Consider the following 27,032-nt stretch of genomic DNA (forward strand, 5'->3'; position numbering starts at 1 on the left):
GCACTTCTGTACTTTCTGGCACTACCAGGGGCTCCAGATCATCTTGGGTATTTCCTGCACAGCCTCAGAAAGGAACCCTCATTCTTTATTTTTCACATGCTTCTTTATGGAGCATGCAGTTACATGTTAAAAAACATGAGTGGCAGACAGCTAGCTTTGCCTGCCTTCCAAAGGTAGGCATCTTCCTCTTGGGAATGGCACCTTGACCTTGTTCAGAAGCAATGACTTTCTCCCACTGGACATGACTGGGTGGTCCTGTGCAAAGGGTTACCTGCAGGGAGTAAGAGGGGGGAGGAAGCCCAAACTTTTCATTTTAAACTGCTTGCATAATTTTTCCAAGGATGTGTATTATTTCCATCAGTTTTTTTAAACGTGTAAAAAAAAAAATTTAAGCCCTTGTGTTGTCAGTAAGTACAGACCAAATCTAAGAAAGACAGAGAATACTAACAATTCTGATTTTGAATAAAAATAAACACAAAGCGTGCTCACTTTAGAATGGACTGAGTCTAGCAAAGCACATACCACATGTCCAGTGTTCACTCTTTTTCTTACACAATTTTAAGTTGCTCTTTCACTCATTTAACAATCAGCAAAGACTCTGGTTAACTAACATTAATAGCAGTCAAAGTATTCAAATGCTTTTGCTGAATACAAAGTATTTAGAAACTTTTACAAAACGCTTTGCTTGAGAAGTTTTATAGCTGCAAAGATGGTGGGGCTCACCATAACTCCCCAAAGTGAAAGCATTCTTGATCTACTTGAGAAAAGTTACCCCTTAAACTCCAGGACGGGAAGTAAATGCTGTACATTAGCAAAAGAGAAGCATTAGCCAAAAAAATGTTTTAGTTACATCACAGGTATACTTAAGAAAAAGTATAGTTTATAATTTCAAGGTTTTTAAAACCAAGTCTCTGTGTGCATACTTTAGGAGGCAAGGTTTTCTGATGTCCCCTAAAATATCCGCACCTGGGGATCTGCAGAACCCAGCGGTGCTGGCGGCGGATGGAAGTGGGAGGGGGGAGACCCAGAGCAGGCGGCTCGCTAACCCCGGACCCAAGGCTGGGCGCGCGCACCACCGCTCCCGAGAGTGCGAGGGCGCAGGCGCGTGGGCAGCCCAGGGCGGACCGTTAACAGTAGCGGACGCGAGTTCTCCCAGACCTCGCCGGACAGGACCCCGAAAGGTCTCTGCGGAGCAGACTCAGCCGGCACTGACGCGTCCCGCTGGCCTGACTGGGAGGTGCCTGAGCGCACGGCCATGGCGACACCGCCCACGATGGTGCTGCTGCTGCTGTTGGCGCTGCTTTTGCCCATGCAGACCTGCATGGAGCCCACGAACAGCGCGCCCACCTTGACCCCGATCCTGACCCGGGAGGGCAACACCTCGGAGAGCCGGGCCTTGCCCGGCATCGAGCTCAGAGCCCGCGGCCCAAGCCCCGTGCCTGGCCCACTCGCCCTGCTGGCCCCACTTGCCCTGTGGCTGGTCCTCGGGTAGGGACGCTGCATCCAGGCCTGCCCAGCGTGGACACTGTGCACCAGCACCTCGCCAGCCTCCACGTCTAGACCTCACGGACAGAAACAGGTCCAGAAAGCAGAACCCCAACACCACCCGTGTGCGGTCAGTGATTGTCCCAGCGACTCCAGTGAACAGCCTGAAAGGAGATGCCACATCCCAGCGAACTGAAGACAGGGCTCAGGAAATCTGGGTACCAGGGAATCAGAAGATAGTTTATCTCTACTTTGGTTCATTAAATTATAAAGTCATAAAATGGCTGGGTAGTGTGCAAAGCGTGTCTCTGAACTGTGGGCCATTGGCAGCAGCCGGGCCTCCCACCAGTGCAGCTTGTAAGCTTCTCTTAGGAGCTGGTGGCTGCATTTGACCTGGGGACAGTAAGTAACAGAGGCCTACACAGTGAATGGCAGATGGTCCCCAAATCCAGACCCAGTGAGTCACTTGTGCACCCTGCTTCCCCACACACCCCACACTGACCCAGAGAGCAGACGCACATAACCTCACTGAACTGTAGGTGCTGCTGCTTTATTTCTGTATGTTCAACGATTTTTACAATTTAAAGGTGAGGGTTTTTAACATATTTAAAAATCTTGGACATAAGGTTTCGGTAAAAAGGTAAATTGAGCGTTTGGAAAGGGAAGATTGGAACTTGCCTAGGTTGAGTTCACACAAATTTCATGCTTTTATAAGGTGTGTTTTCTCTTTACAAATCCACACCTGGACAGCTTGCTATCAGTGTTTTCAGACAGTATCTGGGGCAAAGCCTAAAACAGATTCCAGAGGTAACTCGAATACAGCCAGTGATGCACAGACACCCCCTCTAGAGTCTGTGGTTCATGGTTGCATGTGGACACTCCAGCACCCAGAGGCTACAGGCCTTCATAACCAAACACGTGCCAGCCTTAGAGGGCATTCCAGAAACACCGGGGCCAGAGATCTGGAGGACAAGGACAGCACGTGTGAACAAACACTGTATGTGTCCTGCATCACATGCTGTGTTTAGTGTATAATTATGCTTTGATTTACATAAAATGATAAAGTATTTGCACTGAACATAAGTGGTAGTTTTTTTAAGCTTATAGAGCAATTGAAAGAAAAAGATCCTAATTTAACAGCTAGGTTTTACTCTGCAGTAAAGAATGGTGACCAATAACAGCTTTATTTCACTTAAAATAATGATGAAAATGCTGCTCTCCCACAGGAAACTACATTTTCTTGGCCACCAATCCTACAAAACCCATTTCTTAAGGAGTGGTGCTGAATTAACACCCCTTACTAGAAGACATGGGAATTCCTTTCAATCTCCAGCATCTATTAGGTTTCACCTCTGAAGCCTGGAGAAGCCCTTGCCAGCTCCACTCCTGCTGGTAGATGATCAGGTATCTATTTTGTTGGGGGAACTGTGTTCCTGTCCTGTGATCAGCCATGGCTGCTCTGCAGGGAACATGCTCACTCTGGTCTACCAGGCTGAAATACTAAGAATAGCCTGGCCATGTGTCCAATCCCAAGGCAAGGCAGTAGGGCTCAAGGGTAAGGAGACCAGTTCCTGACTGCCTGAGCATCCACTCTCTGCGGGGCACTCTGCCAGGTGTCCCATCCAGTTCTTCCCAGTACCTGCTGTCCACACACACTGTCACAAATGCTTCAAATGATCATATAATCCTCATCTTGCAGATGGGGAAACTGAGGCCCAGAAGGTTAAATGTCAAGGTCACACAGTAAGAGGCAAGGTCAGCATGACCCAAACCCAGTTTGGTTCCAGAGACCAGGCCCATGACCATGTCCCAAAGCCACCTCCCAACAGTACATCAGAAGACACCACCACAAACAGGTGATCCAGGACCACCTCAGTGGCAGTCACTTGATGGAGAAGAACAGCCCAGGAAAAGCCAGGAGGTGGGAATAAGTGAAGCACGTACAAGAGCTGGGAGGCTGGGGCAGACCAGGTAGACGGGGGGCAGGGTGGGGGCGAGTGGTCAGAAGGGGGAGGCTAGGGTGGATCAGGCACAAGGCTGGGGTGGATCTGGCACAAGGCTGGGTGGACCAGACATAAGGAAACAGTGGTTCAGAGGGAAGCCAGGGCCAGCCGGAGGCCAGAGAAAGCAGGGAGCTGGTAGCTAAGAATGAAGTCAGGGTTCTCTGTAGATGCAACGGCACGTCAGGAAAGACTGAAAGCGCAAGGTGAGACAGTCTGACCTCCGCTACCTCGCGGAGGGCGTGGAGAGCGGGAAGACTCAGGGCCCACTGGGACGTGTCAAGGCCAGAGGAGACAGCAGTGGCCTGCAGGCTGTGGGGAGGGGTGGGGGGGAGCAGGCATCCAAGAGGAGATGAGTGCGGGGACAGCAGTGACAGAGTGTGAGAAGGACTGGAGGCAACAGCAGGGAAGGTGTAGGACAGGTGCCAGGCCTCCAGCAGAAAACCTGGGGGTGTTGTGACACTGGGGGGGAAAGGGTAGAAAATTTAGGAAAATAGAGCGACTGGTTCCAAATGTTCAGTTTGGGGCCTGTGACTCGTCAGCGTGGAGCGGGGGGTGCACCGTGCTCCTGGCAGGCCCTGGCCCAGAGCTCCGCGGCAGCTGGAGACGGAAAAGCAAACCTCCTTCACGTCCAAGTGTGTGCAGGCAGAACAGACCTGCTGCTCCAGGCCTCCCATCACTACAGCTGCCTCCCAGCAAGCTCTGTTCAGGCAAAGGCACCCCTGCACCCCACACGCAGCCCCAACACGCCTGAGCGCTCCACCTGCCCTAATTCTGACAGTAGACACAACCGCCTGCTGCCCACACACCCTCCGCCAGCCTCCTCTCCTGCAACCCAGGCTTCTAGCAAAGCTCTGTTCCATCCCCATCAACTAACAAAGAGAAGGTTCAGGGCCTACCTGGTGGTGAGTGACTCTCTCTGAAGAACTGAAGCGGCCTTCCACCTGCTCTTGCCACCCCTCTCTGGGGGCTGCAGAGGAAACCCAGCCCCTTCCCTGCAGGAAACAAGGTGGCAGGGGTCGGGGGGAATACTGGGGGAACACCTGTACCAAATCCCAGGAGGGTGTCCCCAGAGGTGCCCCTTGGCTCCCAGGACTATGAAATCAACCCCTGGGGGGCTTTCTCCTCAGAAGCCACAAAGAGGCAGCAAGAGGGGGGCTCATCAGGGGCTGTGTGAGGACAGGGCCACCATCCCTGAGGCCGCCCCATGCCAGGCTTCCCCCAACTGGAGAGGGCCAAGCCCACGGCGGATGAGGAGGCCGCCTTCCTGCTCCTGTCGCCCTGAGGGGAGAAGCCAGCTCATCCTCAAGAAGGGAGGAGGCAGCAACGATGGTCTGGGGGAGGGTGGCCCACCCCCGAGACCAGCTCCTCAAGTCACTGTGCAGAAGGGGCTCGTCCCCATTGAGGTCACCTGCCCGGCCATGCTCGCCACCAGAGGGGTCGGTCTGACTAATCTGAAATGAAAGAGGAGCAGCCTGTACGCTAATGATGATGTCGTCCCACAAGCCTGGGCTTCCTCTCTTCTCCACGAGCCCGTCAACGGGGTGTGGGGCCCTCCCCACGGAGGAACTTGAGCCAAGAACAGTGGGTGCAGGTGACAGGAGGCCACACCCTATAGCCCTGCCAGGCCTCCCCCGACCATCTCCCTGCTCCTTGCAGAGGCTGACTCTGGAGACACCCTCCCGGCCAGCGGGGTGGCAGCAGGGCTCCTGAAAAAGACCCATCCCCTGCTTGCCCTCAGAACAGCCACCCCGAGCAAGACCAAGGAGCCAGTGGAATGGTGGCACAGTAGAGAGGAGAGACGGAGGGTCCCAGCCCCCGACAGGAGCCGGTGGTCTGCTACTTGCTGCCAAACCACCCCGAGCCAAACGCAGGCCCGGGAGAAAGCCCCCAGCAACCCAGGACCGCCTCTGGTTTCCAAAAGCTTACATGCCAGGGCAGGGGACAGACAGCACACGTGCCTACAGCAAATAGGGCACCTTGAGTGCTCACAATAGGGGGTGGGAAGGTCAGGGGGCCAGCTTGCAGAGGGCTGAACGGGGAGCCGCAGCAGCCCCATGAACAACAGGAGACAGCCATCGCCCACGGGAGGAAGAGCAGACACTGCGGCCCTGGGGGGCTGGGGGGCGGGGAGGGTGCAGAGCAGCACACAGGGCGATGGAGGGAAGACTGTGAGCTCCTGCCGAGGGCGTGCCCTCCTGGTGTGACGGGAAGTTCACCAGAAAGGTTCCCGGACAGGATGTGCCCCCAGAAAGATGCCTGCAGGGCCCAGATGAACGGTGGGCTTCTCGAGAGCAAGTCCAGACCCAGGAAGCCGAGGAGGAGTGCCCACGGCTTGGAGTGAGGCTCAAGCAGGAGACAGGAACTGGGAGGAGAGGATGACAACCAGGCTGAGACACAGAGAAGCTGAGAGGGGGACTGAGCACATGGCCAGTCAGTGGGGAGCAGGGGTGGGCAGGAGAGGCCCCGACCCCAGAGCAGGAGGGAGGGTGGTTTCAGGCTGAGGATGGACAGGAAGATAATCTGGCATGGACCACTCAACAAAGAAGGTCCCCAGGGGCTGGAAGAGCCATGTGGAGGGGTGGCGAGGCGACCTGACCACAACAGCCCAGGAGATGCTGACAGCGGGGCCAGGAGGCGGGAGGCGCCTGTGCAGACAGCCCCCAGGCTGGCACTTGAGGGAGGTGAATTCACTTGGGCTGGGGTCGGGGGGACAGGGCTCACTGAAGCCCTGGGGCTGCTTCTCCGGGCAGAGGGGTGTCCCGACCAGTGACCACACCAGCCCAGACAGCAATGAGGGCACTTGGCGGCAGTGGTGGCAAAGCATCCGAAGCAGAGTATCCTCCCAACCCACGATTCAAAAGCACCCCAGGGAACGAAGCCAAAGCTTTCCAAACTCTACTTAAAGATTTCCCACCCTAAAGGTGACTTCAGACAACAAACCAGCATTGGGTCCAAAGTAGGCTACGGCCCTTGGGGAGAACCCACCCTCAATAAAGACAAGCAAGTGGCCCTGCACTGGCTGCTCTTCTGGGCCTTTAACGAGACACATTAAAGACTGTGTTTAAACCCAGCTGCTCTCGGAGTTGTGAAACCTACTTCTGGACATTTCTGAACAAATCATTTGATTTATTCTTCTGAAAGGAGCCTCATTTTTTATGTACAAAATCACCAGAAACCCATCTTAACAAAAAAGACATTATGTACTAAAAACAAGACACCACCTCTAAGAATGCTTTGAATAAAAACGCTGCAATCACATAGAGCAATACAAATACTCAGATGAGTCACAAGTTGAGAAGGCAACTAAAAAGACTGTCTTATGAAATGCCGGAAGGCAAGTTATTTCATCAGATTTTATCAAACCTCTTCTGGGCACCGTGTACAGCGGGGACATGAAGCCCAGCCCTAAGGTGCCCAGCAGGAAAGACATGGAGGAAGGAAGTTCCAGACTGTGACTGAGAAATCCAGGAGGCCTGCCTGTACCCTGCACCCCCAGACTAGGCCTCTACCTCCTCCCAGGAGCGGCTGTGCCCTCGCATTGAGACCGCAGTCCTGAGCTTGCCCACCAAGCCTCCCCGTGGAGGGCAAGGCTGGTCCCAGGGCCGCAAAGTCAGAGGACCGCAGAGGGGGGACTCCGAAGGTGGCACCATGAGAGGTCCCGCTTCTCTTTCTTCCAATTGATAGCCATGAAATTGATAGCCAGCGGGTCTGGAAAGTAGCCAGCAGGAGAGGAGCCGCCCTGGGACAGCAGTGCCCAGGGTGTAAGAGGGCCCCGCAGCCTGGGTCCAGCTCCAGAGCTGCGCAGGAAGTGAGAAGGAGGCCATCCTCCAGCAGCTGCCCCCACCTCAGTGCCCAGCGCCCAGCAGCCAGGGTCCTGAGGTCCCTCTTGGCCAGAGTCACGTGCGGGTGGGTGTGGCTCCACAGGGTGTCGGGAGCCAAGCTTCCTTCCTCCCAGAGACCTTACTTATCTCAGAGCCTCGGTTTCCTGGTTTTCATTGTGACTATTGTGTAAACACAGGGGTGGGGGCAATCTGAGACTCCCCAGAAGGGTGTCAGAGGCCTGTAACAGACTACCTCTTCGGCTCTAGAAAGCAGGACACAGATTTCCTCAGCTTTAGGAAACTCAAGGTGACAGTGGTTTCGACATCTATAGGACCCAGGATCCCCCTTCAAGAAAAAGAACCAAGAATACAAATGTATGGTGACAAATGACTGCTACTTCACAGTACTAAGAGGCTCTACTCACTAAATCACTTTAAATAAGGACACTAGAGTTAGGTTTGACCCATTAGAGCTTCATCGACCTCCCCCACCTCATCTGCTATGTCTGGTACAATCTCTAACTCATCCATTCTTCTGGTATCTATAGAAGGATGTTTTGTTTTCATATTCTGTGATACTATTAGTATCTGACTTATACATTTAAGTACAGATTAATAAGATGTATCCATTTTAAAATCCAATAGGACCACAACAATGGAAAATTACTTCTGACAAGGGTTCTTGAATTTTAAGATTTAAAGGTAGTCTATGAGGATTCAACCTTCAGATTAAGCCCTCACCCCCAGAATTGTTACTTTCAAAGACTGAATTCCAAGGTGTAGCTTATACCCCCACCAAAAGATATTTAATCCCATGAAAAACGCTTTCCATTACATCCATTTTTATAATAAATCCTCCTCATAAGCCAGTTGCAATACAGTCAGAAGAGAAAGGAGCGCCAGCTCACAGAGCATTTACTAATGGTCACAAGTCCCCCCTGGCAGAAGGCTCTCAGAGGTTATGTCTGTCCTTGACACTGAGGGCCAGACCACACCTCTGGACCAACAGCTGGCAGCAGTGACCCGTCCTTCCCTGGAAGGTTCTTCTGTGCAGATGGACACTCGGCTCGGGGGCCAGGAGCCAAGGCCTACCCATGCTGTACTTTCACCCATCTGACTTCCTCATATCCTCCTGGAGGGGCAGCAAAGTTGATCTCTGAGGTCTTTTAAGATCCTGAATAAATAAACTACAACTGATTTTTCCTATTAAAATGAAATACTGACTTTTAAATTAAAGACAAACTAATTGTGCAAAGGATTGAAAAGCAGAAATCCCAATCAGCTTAGCAAAGATGGGGAGGTAAACTTGCAAGGCCCACCGGCTTGCACCCTAATTTTCCAGCTGCCCCTATGCCGGCTACCCCAGATCAAGGTCCTTTTGCTCCTCCTCCCCACAGAAGCCTCCTCTCTCCTGGCCTGTAGCCCATGGGGCACAGGGACCTGGTCCCCACCTCCTCCACCTCTCCAAAGGTGGTTCCAGAGCTCCCAGTGAACGTCTAACAAGGATCGGTGACTGGTATCCCACCCTCAGAGCAGCCGAGCTGCCAGGGCACAGCCCCATACACCCTAATGCCGTCCAGAGCGAGATGAGACCACGATGGTGGGGAGCAGCCCATGGACACCTGCCTCCCCAACCAGAACTGTAGCGGAAGACCGCCGGCTCATCCCCAGCTCCTCCTCAGACAACAGGCCACACATCATAAACAGCGTCACTTCACTAAACTTCTTCAATTAGTCTACTGATCAAACCCTTTAAAAACACTGAACTTTCCTAACGTAAAAGTCACCAGATGCAATTCTTTAACTTTTCCTGGTGAGATTTTGGTAAAAGTAGAAATTGCTGCATAAGTAGTTAAGGTAACGTCAACTAGCATCGAAGCAGGGAATTTCAAAACTGGAGCAGTGGAAGAAATTGGATTAATTTAGGGTTGATTTAAGATAACACCAGCGGCAAAGACAAGTGGATGTCTAAGGAGAAAACTCACAAGGGTGGTCAGAGCAGAAACACACACAACTTAAAGGTATATGAGCACTTGGGCTCTATGAAGGAGGAGTGCGTGTGTGCTCAGTTGCTCAGTCATGTCCAACTCTGTGGCCCCACGGACCTTAGCCCGCCAGGCTCCTCTGTCCATGAGATTCTCCAGGCAAGAATACCAGAGTGGGTTGCCATGCCCTCCTCCAGGGGATCCTCCTGACCGAGGGATCAAACCCACATCTCCGTGGCTCCTGGAATGCAAGCAGATTCTTTACCAACTGTGCCACTGGTGAAGCCTGCTATGAAGAAAGAGACTGAGTCTTTTATTCACTGCTATAACTTTGGCCGGAGAAGGCAATGGCACCCCACTCCAGTACTCTTGCCTGGAAAATCCCATGGACGGAGGAGCCTGGTAGGCTGCAGTCCATGGGGTCGCTAAGAATTGGGCACGACTGAGCAACTTCACTTTCACTTTTCACTTTCATGCATTGGAGAAGGAAATGGCAACCCACTCCAGTATTCTTGCCTGGAGAACCCCAGGGACAGAGGAGCCTGGTGGGCTGCCGTCTATGGGGTTGCACAGAGTCAGACACGACTGAAGCGACTTAGCAGCAGCAGCAGCAGCAGCAGCAGCAGCAGCAGCATACCTTTGGCACCCAAATGCCTGACACTGGTGGATGCTCATAAAATGCCCACTGAATGACTGAACAAATAAATGAAGGGAAAAGACCCTAACTAATACTAAGGAAGATGAAAAGCTACATGATTATAACATGCTAGCAACCCCTCAGATTTAAAGAAAGTTACTATCAGAGAACCCTCACTGTTTTCTAGTAAAGTTAGTGCCACAATAGTAATCATGAGTCCAATGTTCAATTCTTCATCAGAGCTCACTATGACCCAATGTCTTACCCTCTCTACACGAGGTGGCTGGGGGGAGAGAGGAGCTATGAACACAGGAAAGAATGCCAGGGCTTCAGACGGGGCAAGGACCCGGGGTGACTAAGGTTAGACCCAGGGCATAGGTGCCAGTGTTGACGGCCAGGAAGCACAGAGAACGTCTGAGATGGTCCTGTGAGCCACACGGGCGTGGCCATCAGTCAGCAGGCTGCCCACCAAACTTGGCAGCTGGGCTAGCTTCTACCAGCTCGAGAGAACTGTTATATCTCAGGACCACCAGCCAATAGCTTGTTAGTATCCTGAAATAGGTGATGGTGAGAAGATTTACGCCATGGAAATTGGCAAATGCTACAAATCAGGGCTTTTTACACCAGCACCAAAAAAGCCATCTGTTAAACATCGATCAGCACAGCCCTGCACACCATGTCTCAAAAGCACACAGGACAAGGGGGAGAGAAGAGACACATTCTAAAAGAGAGAAAACATTAAAATAAATAGCAAGTTAAATAGCAAATTAAATAAATTTAGTCAGGATACAATGGCACTTCTGAACCCTGGGCAAAGGGCAGAGCAAGCAACAACTGAGGCAGCTGCCTAGCCAAGCAGGAAAAAATACTAGATCCTGGCCTCAAACTGTACAGAAGCAGATTTCACGTGGATTAATAGGCTGTGTGGAAAACAACAGAAGACGGTTGGAAGAAGAACGACTCCTGAAACAGTAAAGTGTTCTCACGCAGATTCAAAACCAAGTCATAAAGCAAAAGACTTGACAAATCTGAACATTTAAAAATTTTAAATTTCTCTTAGGAAAAAATGGGCTTCCCTTGTGGCTCAGCTGGTAAAGAATCCGCCTGCAACGCAGGAGACCTGGGTTCGATCCCTGGGTTGAAAAGATCTCCTGGGGAAGGGAAAGGCTACCCACTCCAGCATTCCAACCTGGAGAATCCCATGGACTGTATAGTCCATGGGGTTGCAAAGAGTCGGAGATGACTGAGAGACTTTCACTTCACTTTGGAAAAAATAATAAAATCAAAAGATCAAGAACAACCCAGGACAACTCTCCTGCTGCTGAGATGTCCCTACCTGTGCCTCTGGAGGTCACTGCCTCTGGGTCACAGGGTCTCTGCCCACTGCGTCCAGGCCACCCAGATGCTCTCACCTTGGGAAGAGCCATGCCCCTCTGCCGAGGGTGCAGGTCACATGTCTCCAGAATGCTCCATGCCCGGTCCAGGTGGCCAGAACTTCCGGTAAGAAGGCATCAGAGTTTCTCGTTGGGACAACACTGACCCTCCCCGGGGACAGAGTTAGGAACCATATACACATCTCGCTGCCCTGTCTCCTCAGGCCCCTCCAGGCCGAGACCGCCTTAATTGCCCAGTCTCTCGGGATGTGGACATGTGAAGGGCCTGGCCTGGTGTCTTGGGGACGTCCTCTGTGGGGCAGGCCTGCACTGTGCCAGTGCCCAAGCAGGAGGGAGGGCACGAGGGTGACCTGTCTTATCACGGGTGACACTGCCTAGATCATCGGGTGGGGTGTTGTCTTGCTGGCTCTCTCCACTCTAAAGTTACTGCTTTTCCCTTTTCAATAAATAAGTAACTTGGGGAACAGATACTTTGAGACGAGACAAATATCCTGTTTCTCCTCAAACTCACTAATTTAGCACCAGTCCTGAGCCCTGCCTAAAGTAATTATTACCCTGGTGTCTGCCTCTCGGTGATCCTGTGTCTTCACTCCTTCCCCGTGGCTTAGCTGGAACTCTTTGGTTCCCCTCTCCTTGGTTACTGACTGCTGCTTATGCGCACCAGCATGGAGTGATGGGCTTTACTTTATTCTAGGGATTATGAGCCACGCCATCGCCACGGAGGTCCTCACTCAGACCCACCAGCTCTGCCCCACCCCCTCCATGTGGGCCGGTCCCTGCCGGGCTCCTCCTTGCTTCCTGCACCTAGGGCTTCCAGTCGCATCTTCTTGGAGGAGCCCTGCTTCTCTGCTCGGGAGAGCCCCTGACTCTCCCTGGGGGACTGGCTGAGGAGCTGAGTGGCCTGGGCTCTGACATTGATTCTCTCTGCCCATCTGTGCACACGGACACCTGCTTCCGGCCCAGTGCCCAGGCTCCTCTGCCCCCTCCCCTTGTCCGTACCCTCCTCCCAGACCCTGCCCCTACCACACACCCGCTCTCCCACCTGTGTGGACACTGCACCGCTAACCTGGCCCTGGGAGAGAGAGAGGGACAGAGGGTGTGCAGCCCTTCTTGTCTGTGGCCTTACAGAACCCAGAGAAGTTTGTTTTCCAAAACCCAGCTGATTCCTCCCCACCCCCACTGTAGCTCCGTGACACGGAGCTTTGGTTCTCTGTTGCATTCTGGGTCCTGCACATCCTGGCTGACGCTCTTTTGTTTTGTCTTGGCGTCTGTGGTTCCCAGAGTTGGGCTGTACTGACAGGGTCGCTCAGAGACACCCCTGCCAGCCCTCCACCCTCCTGCATCCTCCCTGCTTTCCACCGGCCAGGGCCCCAGCCCTCTCGCCCTGGCTTTCCTTTTCGGTTTCCCTTCCGCACGAAGGCACAGATACACGTTTGCTCACTTCAAGGGCGCTCGCTGGCCACGCTCCAGTGCTTGGCCCAACTCCCTTCCTGTATGTTCTGGAAATCGCCTCAGATCAGAGACCGACACCTCCACATAGCTCATTACGGTGTGGTCACCCAGAGCCCATCTGCCTGCCCCTGACTGCACAGTTAGGTCACTGCTGTCTGTATTGCCATCTTATTAGTGGTGAGTCCTCAGGCTGAATTGCTGGAAGAGGACTGCAGGGTCAAAGCATGAAGCCCGTGGCATCTGCAGGCCGGGTGTGGATTTTAACAAAGCTCAGAGTTCCTCCTTGACGGTTTCTGATGAGTGAAAGGAAAAGCCGGACACTGGGGAAGGGTTCCTCAGCCCCACACTCGGTGTCGAGGGTGCCATCGCGTCATGGTACTTCATCCCAGAAGTAACGGGTCCACACTGCTCCGGACGCACAGTGCCCCTCGCCGGGACAGGCCTGAGTGTGCCTGGGGTCCTGAGAGAGGCTGTGCTATCATCCTAAGCCCACCTGAGCGCCGGTTCCCACAGAGACGCGCCCGCTAACACTCAGAGCACACTGTTCACAGAGGCAAAAGGCAGAAACTATCTAAATGCCCGTCCCTGGTGGAGGGTAATACAGGTGTGTGACCCTCATGCAGCAGAGTCCTAGTTGACAACTAAAAGGAACAAACCACTGATCCACTTACACCACAGGCGAACCCAAAAAAAGTCACGTGAGGCGAAAGAAGTCTGATTCAAAAGACTCCATGCTGCACGATTCTATTTACATGAAATGCCCAGAAAAGGCACCTTTAGAGAAAGAGAAAGCAGATCAGTGGTTGCTCACAGCTGGATGTGGGAATAGGAATTAACCACAGACACAAGGGGCACTCTGGGGTCATGGCAACGTTTTAAAACTGGGCTGTGGTCCTAGGTGCACAACTCAGAAATTCATGAAAAGCACTGACTTGTCCACTTACCGAGGGTGAAGCTCACGCTAGCTTTTAAAGCAAGAAAGCAAAACTTCCCCAGGGCCTGCCGGTCCCTGTACTCCCTGCCCACGACCTCCAAGCACTTGAAGATGGACATGCAGGCCACAGGCTGACTGTGCACACCATCTATCCATCTGCATGGCTTCTCTCCCCCACCAGCGAGGCTGGGCAGGCTCCTGGGGTTTGTGCCCGTGAATAGCACACACCGGCCGTGCAGCACTTCCCCCCCTACAGCTGCTCCCAGCAGAGCTCTGGCCCCACAAGTCCTGAGCACTTTACCCAGCTACACAGCTAGTGCGTGGCTCAAAGCCCTGATAAACTGTAGGGAAAGCCCCGCTTTTCCTACAGCAAGGCTTTCAGAGAGAAATGCTGAAAGCCATCAAGCGCCTCCTTCCCAGCTGTGCTGCCCACGCTCAGGGCTAACAGCTCAGGGCGAACTTGAGGGGCGCTGGCCAGGTCACACAGCACCTGCTTTTCCTGTGGAAATATCATCAGTACCCTTGGTTTCACTGGAGGGTAAAATTAAAGAGTAGAAAGCATCACTGTGAAAACCTGAAAACCCAATCCTCACCCAATTTAATTCAACAACTAATACAGTCTTGTCCCCAGAGACTGAGAAGATAGAGACAGGGCTCATCTGGACTCCCCAGCACTCCAGTATCCTTGCCTGGAGATCCCATGGACAGAGGAGCCTGGAGGACTATGGTCCATGGTATCGCACAGAGTCAGACGTGACGGAGTACAATCTAGTCTCGCCCCCAGAGACCGAAAAAACAAGAGACAGGGGTCATCTGGACATCCCAGAGACCAGTGTTTCCTCAGCGAGTCAGAACCCAGGACGCCGCCCCGGTCCTGTGTCCTGAACCCCTCCTGGCCCTCCTTCAGGAAAGCTGCGGGTCCGGGAGGTGATAGGACGCCTCGTGCCGAGCCCAGGCGCGTGTGCAGCCACAGCCACCGGGTGACTGGCGCCCCGTGCTGGCCTCGCAGCGCTGTTCTCGACCTACACTTGTTGACAGCTGGCTGAGGACCCTCGGAGCACCCAGAGTTTGTCATCTGACTCCCAGGTACCACAGCTTTCTAGGAACAGTGTGACCTTGGACAGCGCCAGCTCGACCACCCCTTTACACTCAAGGACCTGCGGGAGGGATGCGGGAGAGCCCACCGCATGGGAGTGGGGCTGGACGGAGTGCCAGTGCCCCATTCCAGTGCACCCTACCACGGGCCCCCTGCCAAACAGCTCTTCAACGACATTCCTTCCAGCCTTTAAACCCTCTGAGCCTCCACTGTGAATCTACTTTCATTTTATTTGGCTGCTTTTCTGATATCTCCCAGAATTATTCAAAGCATCCTCACTTTCAAGATGTATCACTTGATACATTGTATCATTAGGAATATCACTTCTCTACAACGGATACTGTTAGTTCTTATGAGGATGCATTTCAATCCGTCACCTGAAAGGGGTTAGCAGAACACAGCTAATTTTTTTTTTTCAAGTTGAGAACTCCCTGTTTTCAACAGATTTAACTGCTATATTGCACTTGATAGTTTCAGAACAAGTTTGAATGTTTTGTAAATGTTTCTGTTCTACAAAGAAAAGCACAGAAATCTGGAGATAACACAGACATATGGGCCGTAAATATATGACTGATTCACCAAGTACAATAATGGAAGCCATTGGGGGAGGGGGCAGCTGGGGGTGCTGTATGCTCGGGTGGAAAAAAATATATTTTCAGAGGCAGACAGCCTCCTTTCGGATTCTACTACCTACACTGCAAGTAAGAAAAACTTATTCATTCATTCAACAAACATTGGTAAGTGCCTCTATCTGCCAGGCACTGTTCTGGGCCCTTAGGATAAAGACAGAATTAAGATCCCTGCCTTCCTGAGGCCTCCACTCTGCCAGGCAGGCTGTTAAAAGGAGCAGGGGGCAGGGGGGCAGATGAACAGAACAGACTGAAGGGTCCACAGCAGAGGGGAGGGGGAGGGAAGGGCATGGAGGAGTGAAGCCATGGGACAGCTGGAGGGGTGGCCAGAGGGGAGGGCAGGATGGGGGCGGGTACAGGGCTCTAGTGCAGGCTTGAATCTGGCTGCTGGTCAAGAACGGACAGGGGGAGGGGAGGAGTGGGGAGGGCAGGGGGCAATGGAGGGGAGGCTGTAAGGCAGCTACTTGGGTGAGCCAGATAAGAGGGGACAATCATGGTTCCACAGAACGGGAACCCTCTGAGATTACCATCAGGAGTAAACGAGATTAAACTGGTTCCATCACACCTGACACATAGCAGGGGCTTAATAAATGTCAGCTAAATGTTATTAAATTATTAATAATAACAATAATTTAATATAATTATTCCGCTTTCCCAGGAAGTTACTGAGCCTCTTCTACCAGTTCCTGATTGGAAAAATAGGGGCAATGAAACATCTACTGTGAGGAATGGCTGACAGAAGCAAAGTCCTGCCCCACAGAAGTGTAAGCACACACGTGCCTGCCTTTCACAAACAATGCATGTTATGTCTACAGATCACACCTACGTATGTACAGATAAATACTCTGCACACCTCACAGCAGGGGGAAGTGATGTGCATACTCAAACTGAATCCACCATAAGCTGACGCCCATGACTGAGATTCCCCACCTCGGACCCTCTGGCCTTAGCAGCATCGGATCCACAGCTCTAAGAACCCGTCTTAACCCTCCTGGTCCCCTGCCTCCCAGACCCTCTGCGTCACCAAACCCTGCTGACTCAGCGGACACCACAGTTCTCTCCTCCCTAGCGGCCCCACACAGCTCCAGCCAGGTCTCTGTCCTCCGCCATGGGCTCCTGTCTTGCTCCAGGGCCCCTCACCCCTCTTTGCAGGCCCTCCCCAGGCCCAGGAGAGCCCCCACGGCTGGCATCCCCACACACACCCCGAAGAAGGCTGCCAGCCTCCGTCAGTCACTCTGATAAGTGGCCTCCACCTTGGGGCGGGATGTCTGCCCCCCACCTCCACCTGGCTGGATCGTCCCACAGGAAGGCTGGCTCCCAGAGGCAGAGTGTCCCCTTCCACAAGTCTGGCCAGAGAAGGTCCCCAGCCAAAGCTCCACATCCACAGAGGGCAGGGGGACATGACCAGCTCCCCCTCGGCTCCCCCATGGCCTGAGGACAAGGGGTCAGGGGGCCTTGTGTGTTTCATCCTATTGACTGAACCGCTGAGAAGGCTGACATTTCGCAACTCCAAACCTAAAAACCCCAAATAACCACACACAGTACAAATCAACACGCAGGGAAGATGTTCTACCATTTCACCAGACAACTGGAAGTGAATGCTGCTGCCTGAGGAGAGCTTCAGCCCACAGGGCCCAAAGCAACAGTGCCCACCTCCAGGCGGTGGGGGCAGCTGGACGCACCTCCCTCTAGAGCTTTCAGACAAATAAAGGGCAAACCAGGAGCCAAGTCTGGTTAGTCCTCTGCGCAGGACTGGATTCGGTGAATAAAGGTGCCAACTTCTAGTTGAGTTAATGATACTTCTAGAGACAAGTGAATATTTTTAATAAAGAAAAATGCCATTTCCACATGTATCTTTCTGTAAGGATGCCCCAAGGTATGTTTAGCACCACAAGGTAATAAGAAACTAGATCCTAAGTCCAACAGCACAGTTCCCAAGGTTCCTGGACTAAGCACAAAATTATATTTTATTTAATGCTCTCCTTTCAAAGGGGCAGTGTGTCTCTTAGCAATATTCTCGGAGGCTCCCACGCACAGAAGTCCCGCCTCGCTCCGGGGGCCGGGGGGGGGGGGGGGGTGTACCGCCCTGCTGCTCCACCCTGGCCGCTTCCCCTCTGCTGGAAATCTGTCCTATCAGCCCCAGGACACACAACAATCACTCTACCTGAAAATTAACAATAAAAGCTCCCTTGAGCCCACAACCCTCCGGTCAGTGTCCCGTTACTCTGTCCCCTCCTGGGGGTCCTCCACACCTGATGCTCTCCACCCACCACAGGCCACCTCCTCTTATCAAACCCCAGACCCTCCTCCTCTGTGGACCCCATGCCCAAAGCCCCCAGGCTCAGTCCTCACCCTTCTGTCTACACCCAGGGCCCAGCCTATAGTCTCAAACACCAGCAATATACAAATGACCCCCAGCCTCTCCTTGAACCCAACCCTGAATTTCTGCGCAGACCCACACACCTCCACTCAATGACTGATCACAGAGATAACAAGCAGAGTAAACCCTCCTAAGTACCGCCAGTGAACGACTGTTTCAGGCCCTTTACATCAGCTTGGCTATCAACCCACGGGCCATGGAGGACCAGGGTTGCCGCTCCTCCTACGGGAGAGAAAAACTGCAGCGCTGGACGGTGACATGGCCGGTGGGCCAGAGTCAGAGACCCGCGGGTGGGCCCTGCTCTGAGGACCTGACACCTCCCCACATCACAGCTCCGCTGGCTGGCTGCTCTGCCAGCCAACACCTGGGGGCGTTTCTGGGCTGTTCCATCTCAGAATCTGCCAGCAATCCCCACAGGCCACCAGCAAACACGCCAGGGCTCCTGGGCCCTAAGACCTGAGTTTCCCACGTTGTCGCGACATTGAGGTGGGGTGGGGGCTGAGCAGTCACTCAAGCCCAGCAGTTCCTCGAGGAGGCATGGCTGAAGGAGCCCCCTATCCCGTCAACAGGTCAGTCCACAAATCATTTAAGGACCGGAAACCTTTCCTTAACACCTGCCGGGAGGACAGAAAGCACCCAGACTCCGGGGATCGGATCGTGTGTCTGAAGCTTGGACGCGCCCCAGAGACAGCAGTGGTACAGTCGAGAGAAAGACGCCGTTTCAGCAACAGATGGTAACAGCACAGCATACCCAGCTGTGGCGCTGACCTGGAAGAACTAAATTCTAAAGGTGAAAAGCAATTTCATAATTACTGTATTTCACTTTCATTTTCCTTCTACGTCAAAGTGAGGCTGGCATGGTTTTAAGTCTATTCGTAAAGTCTGAAAGCTATTTCAATGGGTACAAGTGAGCACACGCACACAAGTGACAGGAAAGCACTGTGTCGCAGGCGAATGGGCAGCATTTTCCGGTTAACAGTACAAAATGACGCCAAAATCGGTGGCCTCCGCACCTCTGCCCTGGTGCCAGGCCCCAGCAGGTCACTATGGCCCTGCTGCTCCCCTCCAGCCCTGGGCAGGGTCGGGGGAGTCCGCCCTTGGCCCGATCTGTGATCTCCCTACACTGAGCTTTACGCACACGTAATGTGGGAGACCGACAGCACTGCCTGCCTTACAGATGATCACAAGAATTTAATTAATATACGTGAAGTGCTTAAATGGCCTGGCACACCACAAGCTCCCAATAAACACTGCTGTGTAACGGCCAGAGCAATTCTTCTCAAAAAGAAAGCAGATCGTGTCATCTGTTGTCCAAGGCTGTGACGCCAACGAGGACGGCAAGCAGGCAGGCTGGCAGCCCCAATGAGGCTGAGGCTACCATCTAAATTCCACACCCCAGGCCAGGCTCCGCAAGCCACAGCCAGCCGCCAGTCTCTGGGCTCACTTCCTGCCACCCTCCCTCCCTCCCTCCCTCCAGGCCACACTGGGCTCCTGGCTATTATCAGCACGGGACAGGAAGCTGGGACGCTGGGGCCAACCTGTGAGTCCAGAACCCCCTTCACCAGCGCCCAGCCAGGCGGTGCCCAGCTCCCTCCACCCTGAGCTCTCCCCACAGAACCTCCCGGCCTGCTGGTCCCATCCCCTTCCCAGCACAGCACTCAGGACTTTGTAAATTTTACATTGGAATATAATTGATTTACAATGATATGTTAATATCAGATGTACAGCAAATGAGTCACTCATACATATACATACATCTATTCTTTTTCAGATTCTTTCCCCGCATAGGTGATTATAGAACATTGAGTAGAGTTCCCTGTCCCCTACAGTACGTAGGTCCTTGTTGGTTATCTATTGTATATACAGCAGTGTGTGCATGTTAACCCTAAACCGCTAATCTATCCCACCCCCTACTTTTCCTTTAGTAACCAACCATAATTCTGTTTTCTATGTCTGTGCATCTCTTTCTGTTTTGTAAATAAGTTCATTTGTATCTCTCTTTTTAACTACACATATAGTGATACCATATGATATTTGTTTTTCTCTGCCTGACAATTCACTTGATATGATAATCTCTAGGTCCATCCATGTTGCTGCAAGTGACATTATTTCGTTCTTTTTGGTGGCTGAGTAACATTTCCTTGTATGCATGTACCACATCTTTCCACCAATTCCTCTGTCAGTGAACACTTAGGCTGCTCCTGTGTCTTGGCTACTGTAAATTATGCTGCAGTGAACACTGGGGTGCACGTATCATTTTGAATTATGGTTTTCTCTGGCCAGCACTTAGGACTGGAGCTGGGGTTTACGATCCTCATCTCCTCCAGAATGTGAACCCCTGAGGGCAGGAACTACCCTGCTGTGTTTACTCCCCTGTCTCCAGCACCTAGAACAGGACCTGACACATGGCAAATACTTGTGGGATGAGCATGGGAATGAAACGAAACTGCCCTCCATGCAAACAGGGGATCACTGCACTCTCTGCAAGAATACCAGGGCCCTCTCAGCTACTCCCTCCCACCCCCACCCCCGCCCTGCTCCCTGCATTTTAAATCCACCACAAAGATAAACTGAAAACCAAACTCGTTTTTTGGTACACTCCTAGAACACAACACACACATACAGGCCAGCAGCCGGCAGTCCTAATCAGACCACCAAGAATACAGCAAGGCCAGGTGAACACCTCTGTCCACACTCCAAACAAAATGTAACCTTGGAAAGAAAAGTCACTCTCAGAACAAGAAAATCTTAATGACTTCAACTTACAATTTTTAAATGAAATTCTGTTTGTCTTTCCTGCCTCACATATTATGAACATACTTTTTAAAGGTTTTTTTCTCTTTTTTTTTTTTTCAACAGCAGTATTACCAGAGGCACTAGTGGTAAAGAACTTGCCTGCCAATGTAGGAGACATAAGAGATGCAGGTTCCATCTCTGGGTTGGAAAGATCCCCTGGAGGAGGGCATGGTAACCCACTCCGGTATCCTTGCCTGGAGAATCCCATGGACATGGGAGACTGGTGGGCTACAGTACATGGCGTCACAAAGAGTCAAACATGACTGAAGTGACTTAGCACACACACAGGCATTTCTATCACACCAAATTTCAGATTTGGAAATTTGTGATTAGAAAATTGACACAAAAAACCATCAAGTTTTCCAACAAAATCTGACCTCTCTAAGCTCTTATTTCATACCAAGATTGACTTCTTTTTTTTTTTTTTGCTTGTATAACGGGATCTTAGTTCCCTGACCAGGGATCAAACTCTGGGACTCAGCAGTGGGAGCACCGAGTCCTAACCACTGACACCTCCAGGGAATTCCTCCAACAATTTTTCTTAAACAAGTTTTTTATAGGCTGGATAGCTTCACCTATTAATCTCTAAAATGTACTTTCTAACTATCTCCAACCTAAATATTTAAATAAATTCCTTGGTGCTAAGTACTTACATAGCTCATCACAGCATTCAAGGGAATACAAACCAGCTCTTAAATAAACCTTACAGCTAAGGAATTTTGACAATTAATAAAAAATGATTAGTGGATTTTGTTTGCACACTAATATATAAAAAAAAATATTCACTGCAGTACTTTTAGCAGATGTTAAAAATTATATTAAAGCACACACATAATCATGTATATTTTGACTACTGCTGGGACAATCCACAGTCAAATGACCACAGCAGTGGCAGGGACCCGAGTGGCTGGGGGTGGAGTGGAATGGGGTTTTCTTATGTGTTTATACCTTTGTGCAGTACGCATGCTCATACTTTCACATCTATAAATACAAATTTCAATGGTATACATTTTAAAATTTTATAACTAAAAGTATAGATTTAACTTTTAAAATGTAATACTATAACACTGTTTAGTAAAACAAACTGCCAGCTTTCAAGCTTTTTTGAACTCTGCCTAATTTGTTCAGCACTGTATCAAAGGAGCCTAAAACAGTGAGCAGCACGACATAGGTAAGTACCTGCCAAGTGAATTAGTCTGCTTCATTCGTCCACCAGATAAATATAAATTTAAAGAATGTTCCTACTCCAATCTAAAAGCGGTTGAGATGCTTTCACAACCTGTAAATTTACGGAGGACTGGATTCACCCATAAGCTGAGAAGTTTCTTGAGGAAGCTGTTACTAGCTAACTGTCTGTCCTTCACCTCCCAGGTCAGAACTGACCTCATGAGCACGCTGCATCTCCAGAGCCATGTGTCATCACTTTCTCAGAGCTGGACCAATTTTCTTTTCACCACTGCCCCCTGCGGAAAGGCCTCTTTTTTTTTTTTTTCCCTTCCACTTACAGCTTCAATTTTTGTTGAAGATGTCCCTGAATACATTGAGTCTCAGGAACATTCAGACATCAAACAGGACACCACTCAGAGGCAAGGCTCTCCCTGCAAAGCAGGGGTCAGTCCCTGCCTCCACCCCAGCAGAGCGGGCTCACCACCCAGCTCAACCACTCTCAGCCAATACTTTACCAGCTCTGCTGTGGGTGGCCTGGGAAGGGGACCCTGTCCCTGGAGGGACCCTGCAGGGAGGGCAGCGACTTCTCACACCCAGGAGGAAGAGTACCAGCCAACCTTTGCATTCTCCTTCTCCCTTTCCCCTCAGGGAAACCCTCTGCAAGCAGGTAAAGGAATCTCAGCCTCGGAGAAACCATGGTATCAAAAGACACTGCCCAGACTGCTCCTAACACAACCCAGGTTTTGGAAAATGTAACTCTAGGTGGCACCTTTTGAAGGAATAAAACACACTGGAAATTTAGGAGATATCAAAGAGAGCTAAAACTTGCGACCCCAAGGACTGTAGCCTACCAGGCTCCTCTGTCCATGGGATTTTCCAGGCAAGAGTAGTGGAGTGGGTTGCCATTCCCTTCTCCAGAGCACCTTCCCGACCCAGGGATCGAACCGGGGTCTCCACATTGTAGGCAGACGCTTTACCGTCTGAGCCACCAGGGAAGTCTCAAAACTTAACTGATCATCATTTCAGTTAGGGCACTAAGAGTAGAAAAGTCAGACACCAAGCCAGTTTTCCTTATACTTAGAGGACTGAATGCTAACCACTATTGCTTGTGTAGGGGGGAAAAATAAATAAATAAACGCCCTTATCATTAGTAACAACCCAAACCTGCTGGCTAAAAATATGAACTGCGAACCAAACACGGCGCTGTGGGTCTCGCATATATAAATCGGTATTAGAACACATTTCAGGTTCTCCAGTTTGAACACTGGGACTCCCACCCGTTGTAGCGTCCACAGCCCATATTGACACCTTCCCCCAGACCTGTTCACAGCTCGGTGATTTTCCTACTGCAGATCTGACCACGACAGAATTCACCTCGAGCCCCCAGTCGCCTCAGACGCCCGGCACCCGCGGGAACTTCCCCGCCCCGCGACGCCCGCGGCGAAAAGCATCCCACGCGGACACTGCGCCCTAGAGAGGGGACGCGGGCCGCCCGGGCGCAGCCTCCCCTCCCCGGGGGCGCGGCCTCCCCCTGGGGGTGCCTCTCCCCTCTGCGCAGCGCAGGGCACCCCGCGCGGACACGGCGCTCTCCCGAAGGGGACCCAGGGGCCGTCCCGGGCGCAGCCTGGTCCCAGGAGCAGCCTTCCCTCCCTAGGGCGCAGCGCATCCGGAGCAGAAACGGCACCTCCGGGGAGGAGACAGGGTTGTCCCTGGGGGCGCAGGCTTCCCTCCATCCCGGGTTCGGTGTACACGCGCCGGGGCGCAGCTTCACTCTGGGAACGCAGCCTCCCTCCATCCCGCGGCGCGGCGCGGCGCAGCGCAGCGCATCCCGCGCTTATGCGGCGCCCGGGGAGGAGACGCGGGGCCGTCCTGGGCGAAGCCTCCCCTCGCGGGCGGCCGCGGCCCCTCCGGACAGGGCTCGGGGCAGCACGGGTCCCGCTCGAGCCGCATGCCCGGCGCGGCCTCACCACCTGCCCGGCGGCGCTTACATAAACGCGGTCGCGGCGCTGCCCAGCGCTGCCCGGCAGCGTGGTCGGGCCGTGGTGTCCGCCCGCGGTGTCCGAGCCCCGCCGTCCCCCCAAACCCCGCCGCCCTGCCGCCCCCGCCAGCGCGCCTCACCTCAGCCGCGGGCCGCTCAGCTCCGCGCAGCTCAACGCCGGGGCTCGGACAGCGAGTCCGTGGGACTCCGCTCGGGCGCCGGGGGCTGCGGCGCGCTGGCCGTGGCCTGGCGCGGCCCCGAGCGCGCCCCCGAGCGCGCCCCCGAGCGCGGCCAGACCGGCCGCCGCCTCAGCCGTCGCCTCAGCCTCCGCCCTCCGCCCCCAACACCGGCTCCGCCCTCCCACCGCCCCCGCCGCCGGCCGCGCGCACGCCGGGGAGCGACGCCACGACGCAGGAGGGCGCGCGCACGTATGCCGCGGCGAACCCCGCCGGTGGTACGCGGAGGACCGAGGGGACGCGGTGCTAGGGTGGGGGTGGGCTCCAGGGACCCGGGTGGGGCCCGCACCTCGAGACCCCCGCCCTGAAGCACGAAGCCCTTGATGAGGAGAGCGGGTCCACACAGTCCCTGCGCTGGAGGGCGCGCCGGCAGCGGGACGTGAAGGTGCATCCGGCCTGTGCGGGGTCAGGTCGGGACTAGTTGGGAGGAGGAGGAGGTGGGGTCAAGGCCTCAGGGGCGCCCTGGGTGCGAGCAGAAGCTAGTCCAGGTGAGCGGTTGGGGCTGGTGGTCGGTGGGTTTACTGTGAGGCAGTGAAAGCTTCTTGCAGCCGGGCAGTACGTGGACTCTTGTCTGTATCTACCAAGAACGTTTGCACACCGGACGGCAAGCATTTGAAGAAGTGCCACGTCCCAGAGCGGAATAAGCAACTCGAGGCCGCAGGTCTACTCAACATAAAATAGTTGGGTAGGGAAAACTAGTTCTTGAATGCACGTGGGCCACTGGTGGTCCGCCAGGGCAGCCGGGCAAGCCTGGGGTCTCCACCTGCGCAAGGCCGATGACCTCAAGACTCCGAGGTCAAGTGTAACTGCCGCCCTCCTCAGCTGTGGGGCCAGGCTGTCTCTGCCGACCTCTGCCTGTTTTCTCCTGTTAAAATGGGGGAGAAAAGTCAAATGTGGGGGAAAAGGCCAGCGCAGCGCTCCAGGATGGCTCCCTCTTGCAGCTATTCCTGGTCATCAGACAAAACTGAGCTGCTCTGAGACTCAGTGACTTGGAGCATAATGTAACCACAGGGGAAAGTGCAGCAGCTGGCCAGTTATCTGCTTCAGGTTGCTATCTGATGGAAAGGAAAACCTGCCTTCGGGGCCAGCCAGCCTCCAGGCAAGCCCAGCGCCCTCCTGAGGGCTAAGTGCCAGCACAGGGTTTGAAGGGGTGCTTGTGAGGGCGTGGAGAAGTCAAGATTCCTGTAATGCCTCCTAGGAGTTCATCCTTAATGAACAAAAACCACCTGAAAACTAAGTGACTTGAAGCATTCCTTTATTTGCTCATGATTCTGAGGGCCAGCAGGTGGAACGGTTCATATCTGCTACTTGGGGTGCAGCCCGTATTAACTGGGGCTCCCATGGGCCACTCCCCTCCCACGGTTTGTGGGCCGGGACCCCCTGTGGCCCCAGCTGTTGCTTGCGCTGGCATGACTCGGTCACCAGCAAGAGAAACAGCCGGCAGAGCTCCGTCACAGGGCTTTTCGGCCCCTGCACGGTGTTTGCTAACATCCCTTTGGCGGAAGTAAGCAAAGGGCCCAGCCCGAGCCCGTGTGAAGAGGGGATGTGTGTGCCCTGTAGGCCGGGCCTCCTACCTGTCCTGCAAGGAAACATGAGCCTCCCTCCTGTCGGAACAGGTGGTATGAACCTCAGCAGCAGGGTTGAGAGCGGTGCCCCCGTGACCATGGCCTACACGCTGCTTCTGCTGTGAGGCCGACCTCACGACAGCTGTAGAACCTGAGGTCACCCCGACTGTTGTACTCTAACCTCTGCCTCCATCATCTCCAGAGATGGGTTTATGGTGGAGGTCTCCCGACCTGGGGGCATGACACGCAGAGCTTGCCAGTACAGGTGGTCATGGGAGGCAGCGACTTTCAGGCACCAGGGCTAAGACGGGTACACCAGACAGGGAGGGTCCTGCAGGTGCCTGGGCGGTCAGGTTCCTTGAGGTGGGATCCCACAGCCCCCCTGAGGAAAGCTGGTCCTTGTCCCTTTCACTATCAGTGTCAGACCCATGGCCATCCAGGAAGGGGCCCCAGTCTCCACAGAGGTGCTGGCAGCTGTGATCACACAGCCTTCAGTGCAAAGAGCGGCAACCAGACCCCCACCACCACCCAGACACCATTCTGTTTTTTACCTCCCCTGTGCAAACTGGGAAAGTGAAGGTTGTCCAAGGAGATGTGGGTGATGCCTGGAGATTTGCTTGTAGGGATCCGGCTGTCCCCTCTCTGCCCCAGGAGTTGGGGGATAAGATCCACGTGAGTGCGTGAAGCCTCTGCTGGGAGCGCTGGCTGCTTTGCTGCTTCTCACCAGCTGAACCAGACAGCTCGACCTTGCAGCCGAACGAGGACTTCGGTCGCCACATGCAGGACAGAATGGTGCAGAAGGACTTGTCAGGGACTAAGGAGAAAGACCTTGCCTGCTCCGGGGCAGGGGTGTGACTGGTTTCAGCTTGTAGCTCGGGGCTGTTTGGGAACAGCTGGAAGGAGGGGTGAGGGGCTCAGGCCAATGGCCAGGAGCTGTTCGGTGAGCGTTCACATCCTGACTCTCAGGACTGCTTTCCACAGAATGTTGCACCCCAGGTGTAGAAACCACTGTCTTCTCCAACAATCCAGTGAAGTGTGGCAGTCCTGCAACCCTGAGATGGGGCGGCTGTCAGCCTGGCTTTCAAACCCTCGGTTCTAGCCTGGGGGCTGCCCGTCCTGCTCACATGGGGCGAGCTGGCCTGAGTGACCCAGTCCCTGTCCCCCGCTGGCCGAGCATGGTCCAGGCCAGTCCTGCTGAGACTGCCACCCGGCCACAGTCACAGTTCACTCAGGCCATGCTACACCGCATGGAGTGTTGGTTTCAGTCACTTGATGCTGAGGAAGGACCACCTTTAATTGTTCTTTGGAAGTCACTTTCACTGTCCTCCCTGTGAAACGTGTGTGTGTACCCAGTCTTTGCAACCCCATGGACTGTAGCCCGCCAGGCTCCTCTGTCCATGGAATTCTCCAGGCAAGAATACTGAGTGGGTACCCATTCCCTGGAGAAAGGATTGTGGTTCCCTTCTCCAGACTG

General features: G+C 53.4%; 1 protein-coding gene across 2 annotated transcripts in view; it reads right to left on the reverse strand.

Annotated features, from left to right (window-relative positions):
• Positions 1–24,017, reverse strand: part of ADARB1 (adenosine deaminase RNA specific B1) — a 111,048-nt gene extending 87,031 nt beyond the window's left edge. The window contains exon 1 of one of the 2 annotated variants that reach the window (XM_061167441.1): positions 23,898–24,017. The gene's annotated coding sequence lies outside the window, so the exon portion shown is untranslated. The remainder of the gene's footprint in view (positions 1–23,897) is intronic. The other variant, XM_061167442.1, reaches the window with a different exon arrangement.
• Positions 24,018–27,032: the final 3,015 nt, after the last annotated feature.

The sequence above is a fragment of the Dama dama genome, chromosome 19, assembly GCF_033118175.1.
Source record: "Dama dama isolate Ldn47 chromosome 19, ASM3311817v1, whole genome shotgun sequence".
Classification (NCBI taxonomy): domain Eukaryota; kingdom Metazoa; phylum Chordata; class Mammalia; order Artiodactyla; family Cervidae; genus Dama; species Dama dama.